Source organism: Pleurodeles waltl, chromosome 1_2 (assembly GCF_031143425.1).
Source record: "Pleurodeles waltl isolate 20211129_DDA chromosome 1_2, aPleWal1.hap1.20221129, whole genome shotgun sequence".
In the NCBI taxonomy this organism is placed as follows: domain Eukaryota; kingdom Metazoa; phylum Chordata; class Amphibia; order Caudata; family Salamandridae; genus Pleurodeles; species Pleurodeles waltl.
This window is the reverse complement of record NC_090437.1, coordinates 127,272,005-127,284,745: the sequence shown is the minus strand read 5'-3', so window position 1 is coordinate 127,284,745 and position 12,741 is coordinate 127,272,005. Positions and strand designations below refer to the sequence as shown.

Here is a 12,741-nt window from a genome sequence, read left to right as displayed (position 1 = left end):
CCTTCAGGAAGGCATTGCATTACTGCATCTGGGATGCCAGCCCCTGGATGGCATTCACTATGGTTGACTGTCCTACAGAGATGGAACTCAGGCGGTCAATAGCCTCCTCACTGAGAGCAGCAGGGCTGACTGGGACAGGGCCCGAGGTGCCTGGGGCGAAGGACATGCCCACCCTCCTGGGTGAGCAGGCACGTGCAACTTGGTGGGCGGCTACTGGGAGGGTGGTGCTGACGTTAGAACCTGTAGCTGGGGTGGTCCCAAAGGGATCCGCAACCACCAGGGAGCTCCCATCGGATGAGGAATCAGTCAGTGGCATCACCTCCAGTCCCCACTGTGGTGCTCCCCTTGCCCCGTCTCACTGGTCTCCTCGGTGTCAGTGGATTCTGCCTACCGGTTCCTGTGGGCTGCAGCTCCCTCACTCGCTGGTGCCCCTGCTCCCTCGCCAGATGATGCTAATGCACACATGGACAGGATGACAAAAGGAGAGAGGGGGGAGAAAGAAAGGGACAATCACAGCACCAACAGCACAGCTGACATACACATCACTGTCGGACATGGAGACTGAGAATGGGCAGTAAGGACCACACTGGCATACCACTAGCTTAGTACCACAGCAGGTAGGAGCCAAACACTGCCAGCTACACACCAACTGGGACCAACTAAGTGCTGTCTGCCATGGAAAGCCAGCTACCTAGCTATCAAAAACATGCATTTCACTCAATTAACCTAAGCTGGACCACGCAGCAATGTCTAAACTGGCATACTGGGGCATCCACTGACTAGTACCCCGCATCCATATCCCATGCTAGGCAACAGAGATGGTTGTCAAATACACTGTACTCACCCCTTGTGGCTGCTGTGATGCCCTCAAGCGCCAATCCAGCTCTGGGTAGGCTATCGCCAGTATGCAGGCCACCTGGGGGGGGGGGGGGGAGGGTCAGGTTCTGATGGGCAACCCTCCCTCATTGGGAAGCTCTCCCCAGCTGGGCCTCCGCGGTCTTCCAGGCTCAGCGTCTCAGGTCCTACCACCATTTCCTGCAGTGGGTGCTTCACACATCCTTGGCGACGGCATGCTACAACCCCTTCTTTTGATGGGTGCTGACCTGCAGAGAAAACACAAACAGTGGGACAACATGAACCAGACAATCCAGCTTGTCACATATACGGCCTACAAACTGCATTAGCCCCCCATCAGGCGCACACATGACCTGTACCTCTGCATTAACACTGCCACCAGCCATACCCCACCCAAATGGCACACTGCCAGCACACACACACACATCTCCATGCAGTCATGTTGCATTTAAAGTACCCATGGTGGTCTTACCTGTTGGTCTTGAGGTCCATACAACTGCCCATACAGGAGCAGGACCCTATTCACGAGCCTCTCCAACTCCTCCAACGTGAAGGCTGGGGCTCTTTCCCCTGTTGCATGTGCCATGGCAGGTTCCAGACACAGATCACAGCAGCACACGCAGTGGAGATGTCGTCCTCTGGAAAGTCAGGAATCAAGTGAAGTGGTAGAAATAAAATGACGGTCATGTCTGCGGCAGTGAACACTGTCACCGCTGGCATTGATCATCATTGGTTCCCATACTCCACAGAGGGCCATATTAGCCAATGACGACTTGCACAGCAGAGCAGACCGCCTCCATGACGTGAACGCCAGCGGAGTGAGGTCACTTCCACCTGTCCCTGCATGCAGGACAGGTGGATGCCATTTTCTAATGCTAGTACACATGTACAGATTAAATACTGCGTCACTGTAGTTGAATGTACTCACCTAGACAATTCCAGTGTCCAAAATACAAGCATGCTCGGTGTACAATGCTGTAGTGTGTTCATGGTTCCTGTTGTCGCTCCCTTCTTACTTTTGGGTCCCTTAAGTACCAACCACTGCAGACGAATAGGAGGAGGCGGCGAGCACCCGTGTACAAACCCTTGGGGACTTGGCTACACTGGAAGACAGGCACATCATACTCACCTATCCTCTGGACAGGACCACAATCACAGAGCTGTGTGAACAATTGGAACCTGATCTGCTACTTGCTATCCGTTGCACAACAGTAATACCCCCTCTTGTACCAGAAACTCTCAGTGCTCCATTTCCTGGCAACTTGCTCTTTCCAGGTGACAGTGGGCTTGGCTCTAGGAATGTCACAGCCAATGTTCTTTATTGTGGTTGCAAGGGTTTTGGCAGCCTTGGTCAAACACATGTGCAGCTACATCACATTCCCCAAGGTAGATGATTTACTCACTGTGAAGGCTAGATTCTATGCAATGGGACATATACCATATGTTACTGGGGCCACTAACTGAACCCATATTGTTTTAGTACCCTCCAAAGCCAATGAACAAGTGTACAGGAATAGGAAGAGTTTCCACTCACTCAATGTCTGGATGGTGTGCCTTGCTGACCAGCACATCTCCCACATCACTGCCAAATATCCTGGGTCAGTGCATGATGCCTTTGTCCTGAGGAATAGCAGTGTCCCACAGCTAATGGCACAACTACAGAGGTACATAGTGTGGCTTATAGGCGAGCCCGAGTCCCCACCCAACAAATGTCAGTGTATGCATTCAGGAGTCATACCCCATGCCACTGTGGAGGGCTAATGTGTGTTCCTCACTTCTTGCAGGTGATTCTGGCTACCCAAACCTGTCCTGGCTCCTGACCCCTGTTAGGAATCCGAGAACAGGGGCTGAGAATAGGTACAATGATGCTCATGGGTGAAGCAGGAGGATTGTTGAAAGGACCTTTGGGCTCCTGAAGGCTAGGTTCAGGTGCCTCCATCTGACAGGTGGATCACTATGCTTCTCCCCTGGGAAGGGCTGCAGGATTGTTGTTGTGCACTGCATGTTGCACAATTTGGCCCACAGACGGCATGTGCCCTATCTGCAGGAGGAAGGGCAGTGACAACGCAGCTGTGGCAGAAGTGGAAACTGAGGACAGTGAGGAGGAGGATGTGGACAACAGGATACATATGATCCAGCAGTACTTCCAATGACACTCAGGTAAGACTGCTGGACTAAACATTTTTCCATTTTAGTGTTGTGCTTTGTGGCTGTAGCATAGTGATGGTCATTACCTTTGCATCCCACCTGACTGTCACCTATGTCTTCCCTTATTGCAGATGTTGCAGTGGTTACAACAGTGTAATGCTGTTATGTTTACAGACTGCTGAGACGCTGTAGCAGAATTGAAAGTGGTTTACTTTATAATACACAAATTGCAGGGTCGGGTGCAATATAATTAGTAGAGTTTTATTGGTTTAGCGATCTTATAGGTAAAGTTTAGCCATTGTTTCATTTATTCTCTTGGTTCTTTTTTCACTAGCAGACCTCTTGGTTCCAGTACCAGTCTCTTCTGGTGGGACTCATCGTACCTCGGGGAAGGAAAAATAAAGAATTCTTGTGCAGCCACGTTCCTCCTGAAACGTGGCTGGGCTGTTGGCATTTAGAATTATGGATTCTTCCTTCTTTTCCCTTCTCGTCCCCTCCTTTTTCCGTCACCTTCTCTCCTCGCTCTGCTTCTTGCTTCTCTTTCCGCTTGGCCTCCTCGCTCTACTCCTTGCTCCGCTTCTCTCTCCCTGCTCCGCTCGCTCTCCCTGCTCCGCTCGCTCTCCCTGCTCCGCTCGCTCTCCCTGCTCCGCTCGCTCTCCCTGCTCCGCTCGCTCTCCCTGCTCCGCTCGCTCTCCCTGCTCCGCTCCTTCTGCTCACTCCCCGCTTAACTCCTTCTCCTCGGGCCCGCAGCTCTCTGCCACCTTTTCTCTGTCTCTGCTTCCGGGGCATCCTTCCCCTACGTCACGGGTGGTTATCTTGGTAACAGGAGATGCCTGAAGTGCCGGGAACGAACTCGTCACAGCATCCCCGTTAGACACATTTGTAGGATGGATCACCATATTACTGGACATTTACATAGGATCATGCAGTTCATTACAGTTCAATACATTTCACATTATCTTCAGCTGAAGCACTATTACTCAAGCTGTGTCCAAGGGTGTTTATTGAAAATCTGTATACAATGCAAAGTGCAATAGAGTGGGGTGATGGTTGAGAATAGTCCAGTGTAGTGGGCCAGTCTGTTTGTAGCACAGGTCCAGTGTCCAAGGGGCCATAGGAAGGGGAGCAATGGCAGTTCAAAGTGGACAAGGTGACACAATGGAACACAAGGGGGACATTCAGGAAGCCTCATTTCCTGGCAGTGGTCTTGGTAACTGTCACTGGTGTCTGTCTGGGTCGCAGGGACTATTTGTGGGGTGGTTCAACTTCTGCAGGGGGAGGGGTGCTGGTTGCCCGCGAGTCCTGTGGCAGGGCCTCCTGTCCACTAGCTACAGCAGATGTCGAGGGCTGGTCAGTACACTGGCTAGTGGAAAGGGCCCAATGGTGTGCTGTGTAGCCCCTCGTGATGTTGGCCATATCACCCAGCACCCGTGCAGTGGAGACCGTGGTGGTGTTCAGGGCCTGCAATTCTTGTTTGATCTCCTGGTGGTGTTCCCCATGCAGCCGCTGGTTCTCCTGCATGATGTTTATCACCTGACCCATCTCGTCCTGGGATTGTTGGTAAGCCCCCAGGACATTAGTGAGTGCCTCCTGGGCAGTCGGTTCCCTGGGCCTGTCCTCCCCAGATGAACAGCTGTCCTCCGACCGCCCCGGTCCCCTGTGCCCCCAGAATGGTGTGCCCACTGCCACTGACCCCAGAACCCTCATTGTCTTGCCAGTGAGGTGTGGACTGGGGTCCCTGTACAAGTGGGCACACTACTGATTGACGTGTCCTTGGGACAGAGGCCTGGGGATGTTGGGTGGCTGCAGTGGTACTGGATTCCGAGGGGGGAGGCTCTGTACTGGACTGGGTGTGGGCTGGGGTAGCCGACTGACCAGTGGTCCCTGATGGGCCAGGGAGTTCATCAAGAGTTGCTGTCATCACTGGGGGCATCTTCTGGTGGGGGACTGGGTAGCTGTGGCGCCTCCTTGCGGCTGAGATTGGCTGGGGCACCTGTGGTGATGTAAGTTGTGTATTATGCTAGATGTCTGACATATTTCTGCATCAATATCTTCGCCTATATTATTGCTGTTGCCCTGCCACCTTTGTTTGAGTGTGGTGATGGATTGTGGGATTGTTAGTTCTCCATGCTGTGCATGCATTGGTGGTGGGTGTATATGCAGGGCTGGAAGGGATGTGCATGTAATGGGTATGGCATGCAGGGCTTGGCACTTAGGTTTGTTAATTGTGGTGGTGCACTGTGTGGGATGGAGTGGGGTGATGGGTGCCGGGGTGAGGGGTGGTGGTGGCATGCAAGTATGGGGGGGTGATAGGTAGTAAATGTTGACTCACCAGTGTCCAGTCCTCCAGCTACTCCAGTGAGTCAATCAGGTTGCAGGATTGCCAAGACATGCTCCCCCCCCATGCTGTCAGCTGTGGGGGAGGAGGTGGGGGGTCCACCACCATTCGTCAGGATGGTGAGCTGGTGTCTTGCTGCAATGGAATACACCTTCCCCAGTAGGTTGTTCCACCTTTTCCTTATTTCGTCGCTTCCTGGCAATGGATATCTGCTGGACCTATGCCCCAAACAGCTGTGGGCTCTACCCTGACTATTTCCACAACCATGACCCGCAACTCCTCATCAGTGAAATGGGGGGTGCCTTTGTGGGAACATGGGTGTTGCGTGGTGTGTGTGTGTGTGTGTGTGTGTAGGTTATGCAGAGGGTGATGTGTGATGTGGTGGGGTGTGTGGCACGTGTGGGATGAATAGGTAGTTGTGATGTGTGTGCAGTTCTCTTTTGGATTAGCGTCGCAAAGTGTAGCCGTCTTATGTTAGCAAAAGATTGTGGGTGATGTGGGTTTGTGTTTTATAGTGCTGTTGGTGGGTGTGTGGGGTGGGTGTATTTGTGTCGGTGTTTTTTTTGTTGTTCTTGACAATGTTGTCTTGTTTTGTATTTGGGTGACCTTATCTGCTGCTGTTGAATGTCCGCTGTGGTGATTCATGGGTCATTATTTGGAGGACGTAGTAGTGGTGGCGTAACTGAATGGGTGGTAGTTCTGACAGTTTATCATGTTCAGTGGGTGTGGCGGATTTGTGGTTGTGGCTGTTTTCAGTTGATTTTGTGTGTGTGTCATAATCTGGCAGACAGGTGTACGCCTCCGCCGCAGTATGTTGGCGGCAGTCACCACGGCGGGATTCGGAATTTACCGCCAATGTCATGAGGGCCATAGTGTAGGCTGATTTGCTCTGCACATGACCTCTGCTCTTTCATTCACTTTGACCACTGACAGCCCTGTTTCCCTAACCTACTTTCTAGCCGTAACCACATCAGTCAGCTTAATCACAGTTTCCAAAGGGACTGGGTCTTAGAGTACTGGCTTCCATTTTATTTTCTGACATTTATGTTAACTGCTCTTAAAAATCTATACAAACAATGTTCTTGGATTATTTCACAACTGGTGACAACATGGGCAATCGTTACTAAGAAGCCACGTGTGTTCTATGTGTGTCAGTGAGGTAATCAAACCTATTCTTCTAGCCACGTGGTGAAGTGAACTTTTTTTGCAAACCTGTGTCACTAGTGCCTGATTACTGTGGAGAGAGTGGAAACTGCTTTTGAGCACCCTGCATCATAATCTTTCCATTCATCTTCCCTTGCATCCATTATGGTTCACTTCACACTATCGGGTTCATTACCACCTTTACTGTCGGTGAAAGCTGCCCCTTTTGAGGGGAGAGACATAGGGGTAGTAAGGGTGAAAGGCGCCGCACTTCTAGGCAGTAAGCATATAGTATCTTAATAGGTATAAACGTACAAAGCAAAAAGTCTGGTGCAAACTGGCCAGGTGCCTTACTACCCGATAGGCACCATACGGGTACTAGGAGTACCCCAGGACAAAATGGGACAAGGAGGCCACAGCACACAGAGTATAATGTCCAACAGTATAGCACGAAAACGTAATCCTGGTGACGTGTTGCAGGTAACAGGAAATATCAAGTTGAAGAAAGTCTCAAGTCCTTTTTTGTGTGGCAGATGATGTCTTTATTAGTAGGTGTTTAGAGATGGTTGTGTCATCATGGAGAAACAGCCAACACGTGTTTCGTCACACAAGTGACTTCATCAAGGCTGTAAAATAGTAAGGAAAGCAAAATATGGGCATATGTGTGGATATCAAATCTAATGTGCGCCAGTCAGGTAATTGTGTGAGGAAGATTCCAAAGTGACTAATAGTAAACATGTAGTGAACACGGCATAGATGATACGTGTAAAGTGAAAGGGACCCAAACCATAAAAAGTGAGAGTGACCGGCGAAGCAAACTGGTCACTAAATATCAACTGTGGACAGAAGACTCAGACAGATTGAGTCTACAATGCTATGTATCTAGAAACCATGTTGTCAACACGCCTGGTATGAAGTGAACTGTACTAGATGAGAGAGTGTTGTAGGATTGAGAGAGGCCAGAGAAAAGGGAGAGTAGCAGACATAGAAACATGAAAAAAGAGGACGGGCTAAAGCAAAAAGTGAGACTAAGGTAGACTATGAAGACAGGAGTAGAAAGATTAGTACATACCTATTAGAAAGTAGTAGATCTGCATGTGGTATGGCTGCTAAAACAGCTGTCGGTGCGTGCAGGAATTCGATATGTCTAGTACAATCGGTAATGCGGGCCCTGATAAGCCTGTGGTCGTAACCTAGGGAGGTTTCGGATAAGATGTGGTTGGAAAAATATATTAGAAATGTACAAGAAGGCCAGAGACTCCGAGGATACTTCGTTACAAAGATAGGGCATAACCCAGTCATGGGTGGTATATTTATACTAGTATGGTAACAGACAGAATAAAATGAAGCAGTGAAGTGGCATCAAGGTAGTTAAAACGGGTCAAAACAGAGGTAATCAAAGTATCTGAGCGTATGGCACGTTGGGGTGCAAGCATGGCTTCCAAGGGTAGCGATCACTAAGGTAAGAAAAATTGAGCCATTCGAGCGTGTGATAAAGATGTACTAGAAGCGTATTTTAAAAGAAGTGCCGATCAATAAGGTGGGGAACATTAGCCGCACTAACGTGGGGCAGTATTGTAGAGAAATGCCTAGAACGCGGTGGATGGGAAAATGGTACGGATCATATAAGCAGAAGCGCGGTCGGAAATACGTATAAAAAAACGTTGGTATGAGTATAAAAGTAGACCAACCGGTCGCGTAATGAGCGATGGCTGAGTGGTATTAAGACTGCTGAGACATGGAGAGAAGTATGGTGGCGGTGATCCAGCTGGTCGTGTAGTGACCGCTGGCTAAGTGAAGTTGTAACTGTAGAAACGCCGGGAAGCGTTTGGTGATTGAAAATTACCAGGAGTCGGGGCGTACGGTAGCAATAAAAATGAGAGTGAAATGTCAAAGGCAACGTGCAAAGCCGGGCGAGAGTGAGTGGAGCTTACAACAGAGTGGCAATAGCGGCAGAGTAACAATACCTTGGAAGAGGAGCAGCGTCGGGCTTCGTGAGAGTTCAAGAGCGTCTAGTGGTCTGTGAAGACCTACGTTCTTACGTAGAAATAGAGGGTGGGAGTATCAACGAAGGAGAAGAAGGACTAGCAGGACTGTTGTGGTAGCTAGAGCGGTGGCCATCTTAAGTGTACCAAGAAGAGAATAGTACAACTATAAAGTAGATACGAACAAGCCAACAGCAGGAGCCGGTAAAGACTCAAGCATATTTGAACAAATGTAAAGTGGAGGGTAAGTGAATGGAGTAAGATAAAAAACAAAACATAACACATAGAGAAGTTCAATCCAGTGAACGAGCAGTAGAGAGTGTAAGAAGAGCCATGTATAAGTGTGAAATGGGTAAGGCATTAAGGTAATGCGAATAAGTAAGGGATAACAGCAGATAATGAAATAGCCAAAAAAATCTTTTGTCAAGAAACATAATCGTGTCAAGTTGGCCAGTGAGAGTTAAGGGCCAAAACTATGACGAATAGTACATAACAGCAACAATCTGTACGCTTAGGTAGACGTACAGGTACAATGATGGAGTACAAAGTAGGCAACAACAATGTAAAGATCAAGAAAAATGTGAAGTGTACATGTCGAGCACAGATATAGTTATGCACATAAATATAAAATCGAAAAGGATGCAACACGGGAGATACACACATGGAGCAAAATACAATCATGTAAGAAAAAAATGTAGTTCACTATCCGTATTCAGGCCTAATTCAACTGCACAGAGTTTTATGATCCATTTAGACTCGCATCTCCGAAGGTCCCTGGTTCTGTCTCCCCATCTCGGTGAGTTGGCGATCTGAGTGATGCCATGGAATCTAATGTCCAAGAGGTCTTTTTCCCCGTGTGCGGTGTTGAAATGAACAGCAAGGGGATAGTTAGTATTGACATTCCTAATGGCTCTCACATGTTCCTGAATACGTTCTTTCATTGGACGTATGGAACTACCAACGTAAATTAAGCCACATACACAGATCAGGCAATATACAGTATACTTGGTGTTACAATTCATGAAGGACTTCACGTGGTATGTGGTTGCAGTATTGTAAGAAAAGGAAGTGGTTTTGTTGAGGGCTAGTTGGCAGGATATGCAGCAACCACATTTGTAAAAACCATTCGGTCTCTCTAGCAGCCACATTGAGGGTTGTGATTGAGGGGAGGGACAGAGAAAACTGGGACACAGAATGTTCCTAAGGGTCCGACCTCTGCTATGTACAATGGAGGGTGTACCACCCAGTGATTCTTTGAGACAAGTGTCCAACATTAACAGGTGCCAGTGTTTCTTAAGAATGTGTAGCACAGTGTTACTAGCAGAGCTGTATTGTGTAATGAAAGAGACCGGTCTTTTGTTAGGGGGACCCTTGGTAACAGGTTTTTTGGTGTTTTTGATCAATAAATCATGTTGGTTTTTGTTCAGGATGCGTTTGCTTGCTGCCGAGATGAGTTTATTAGTGTAGCCCCTGGCTTGGAAGCGGTAAGTCAGGTTCTTAAGTTCTTGTTTGAACACTTGAGTATCAGTGCAGTTGCGTCGAATCCTGACCATTTCTCCGTATGGGATGGCCCTAATCTGTGAGAAGGGGTGAGCACTGTGCGCATGTAGAACGGCATTGCAAGCAGTGGGTTTCCTGTATAGTCTTGACATGATCTTGTTGTTAGTGATGTACAGGAGTAAGTCCAGGAATTCTATTCGATTAGTGTCAACCTTGTGAGTGAACACCAAGTTGAACTCATTCGTATTGAGGTATTCGATAAGTATATTGAGATCCGAGATATTACCAGTCCAAATAGTAAGAATATCATCAATATACCTTCCCCAATACAGGATGTGTTCAGTGAGATGTGTCGGGCAGTTGGACCACAAGTGTATTTTCTCAAACTGGCCCATATAGAGGTTGGCATATGAGGGAGAGAACTTGGCTCCCATGGCTACACCCTGGCACTGTCGAAACCACCTGCCGTCATGTAGGAATACATTGTTTTCCAGTACCAGTCGTGTGAGGTCAAGGAGCATCTGTGTGTGTTCATACAATGTGGCATCACGGGCACTAAGCGATTGTACTAGACATATCGAATTCCTGCACGCACCGACAGCTGTTTTAGCAGCCATACCACATGCAGATCTACTACTTTCTAATAGGTATGTACTAATCTTTCTACTCCTGTCTTCATAGTCTACCTTAGTCTCACTTTTTGCTTTAGCCCGTCCTCTTTTTTCATGTTTCTATGTCTGCTACTCTCCCTTTTCTCTGGCCTCTCTCAATCCTACAACACTCTCTCATCTAGTACAGTTCACTTCATACCAGGCGTGTTGACAACATGGTTTCTAGATACATAGCATTGTAGACTCAATCTGTCTGAGTCTTCTGTCCACAGTTGATATTTAGTGACCAGTTTGCTTCGCCGGTCACTCTCACTTTTTATGGTTTGGGTCCCTTTCACTTTACACGTATCATCTATGCCGTGTTCACTACATGTTTACTATTAGTCACTTTGGAATCTTCCTCACACAATTACCTGACTGGCACACATTAGATTTGATATCCACACATATGCCCATATTTTGCTTTCCTTACTATTTTACAGCCTTGATGAAGTCACTTGTGTGACGAAACACATGTTGGCTGTTTCTCCATGATGACACAACCATCTCTAAACACCTACTAATAAAGACATCATCTGCCACACAAAAAAGGACTTGAGACTTTCTTCAACTTGATATTTCCTGTTACCTGCAACACGTCACCAGGATTACGTTTTCGTGCTATACTGTTGGACATTATACTCTGTGTGCTGTGGCCTCCTTGTCCCATTTTGTCCTGGGGTACTCCTAGTACCCGTATGGTGCCTATCGGGTAGTAAGGCACCGGGCCAGTTTGCACCAGACTTTTTGCTTTGTACGTTTATACCTATTAAGATACTATATGCTTACTGCCTAGAAGTGCGGCGCCTTTCACCCTTACTACCCCTATGTCTCTCCTCCCAGGTTATTTTCTGTCTGATTAGGGTGTGCCGCACTCTAGTTACATTTACTGTCTGTTCGTACAATCTGTATTCCCTCTGATCATAGGGAATACTATTTTCCCCAGACCACCTACATGGCTACATTTGACGACAACCGGGACTCCCTAGCTGCAGAGCTATTCTCAAGGAAACCCTTAGCTGCACGCACCACAGACCTCACACCTTCCAAGGAAGGACTAAGACAGAAATTTATCAAATTAGAGAGGCTAAAGAAACAAGAATTAGCCCGGTGGTGGGACATCACCACTCTCAAACGTTATTTGGAACTTAAACAGGTTCCCAGAGGATTGCGAGTGATCATATTCCCATCTTTTGAAGACCTTGACCCCGACTTACTTGGGGAATGGGAACACCTCATTTCCTCCACCTCCTTTAGCATGATTAACATATTGATCAAACATGCTGACAGAAAACGCACCAAACTACTCCAGGACATTACATCACTGGAGGAGGAAATCAAAACCCTCAACCTCCCAGATGCGACTGACAAAAACTATATTATCATGAGGGAGATACTCACTGGGTACCAACTATACATTAAGGATAAAAAATTGCGCAAACTTGTCAGGGATGACAATGATTACAGCAATGGCAGGATCTACACCTTCGCTCGAAGGTTTGACCAGGTTAACAAAGACTCTTACAACAGACCCACCGACTCCAAGACACCGGCTACAGCCGTCGCTGGTAGTCTGTCTGACATTTCCAATGTATCCAGTGATTGCTCGGACTCGCCTATTGACGGGTCCTCTGCCAGCACACTTCCACAAAACACAACCCAACGGTCTCATTCTTTTTTAGAGGAACTTGGCCGATACAGGAAGGGGGGGCAGGAAACACCACAACAAACATCAGGGAGGGCATGACAACTCGCTCCACCGCAAAAACCCTGAGGTCCTGAAGGGCCTCTCCTCACATCAAACCCTCATCACGTCAGATGATACAGTACAGGTCATGAATCTTTCCAATTTGAAACTGTCTGTGCATGAAATAAATGTCTTGAAAAAGGGTCTGGGCTTCTGTCCTACTTCCAAACCTGACTACACCAACATACACATAGATCTCTTCAAGTTCATACGCAATCTCAAACTGAAAAAATTCTTTCATAACAAACCTGATACTCACAACAGTGCTCGCGCTTTAATACCGACTTGTAACCAAACGATTAAGGACATGCAGGACATTCATACGGTTCTCTCCCTGGACAACACATCTTCACCGCCACCTAGTTTCACTGAGTT

At 47.9% G+C, this 12,741-nt stretch overlaps 1 protein-coding gene across 1 annotated transcript in view; it reads right to left on the bottom strand.

Annotated features, from left to right (window-relative positions):
* Positions 1–12,741, bottom strand: part of KCMF1 (potassium channel modulatory factor 1) — a 459,539-nt gene that overhangs the window by 270,433 nt on the left and 176,365 nt on the right. The gene's annotated exons all lie outside the window — the stretch shown is intronic.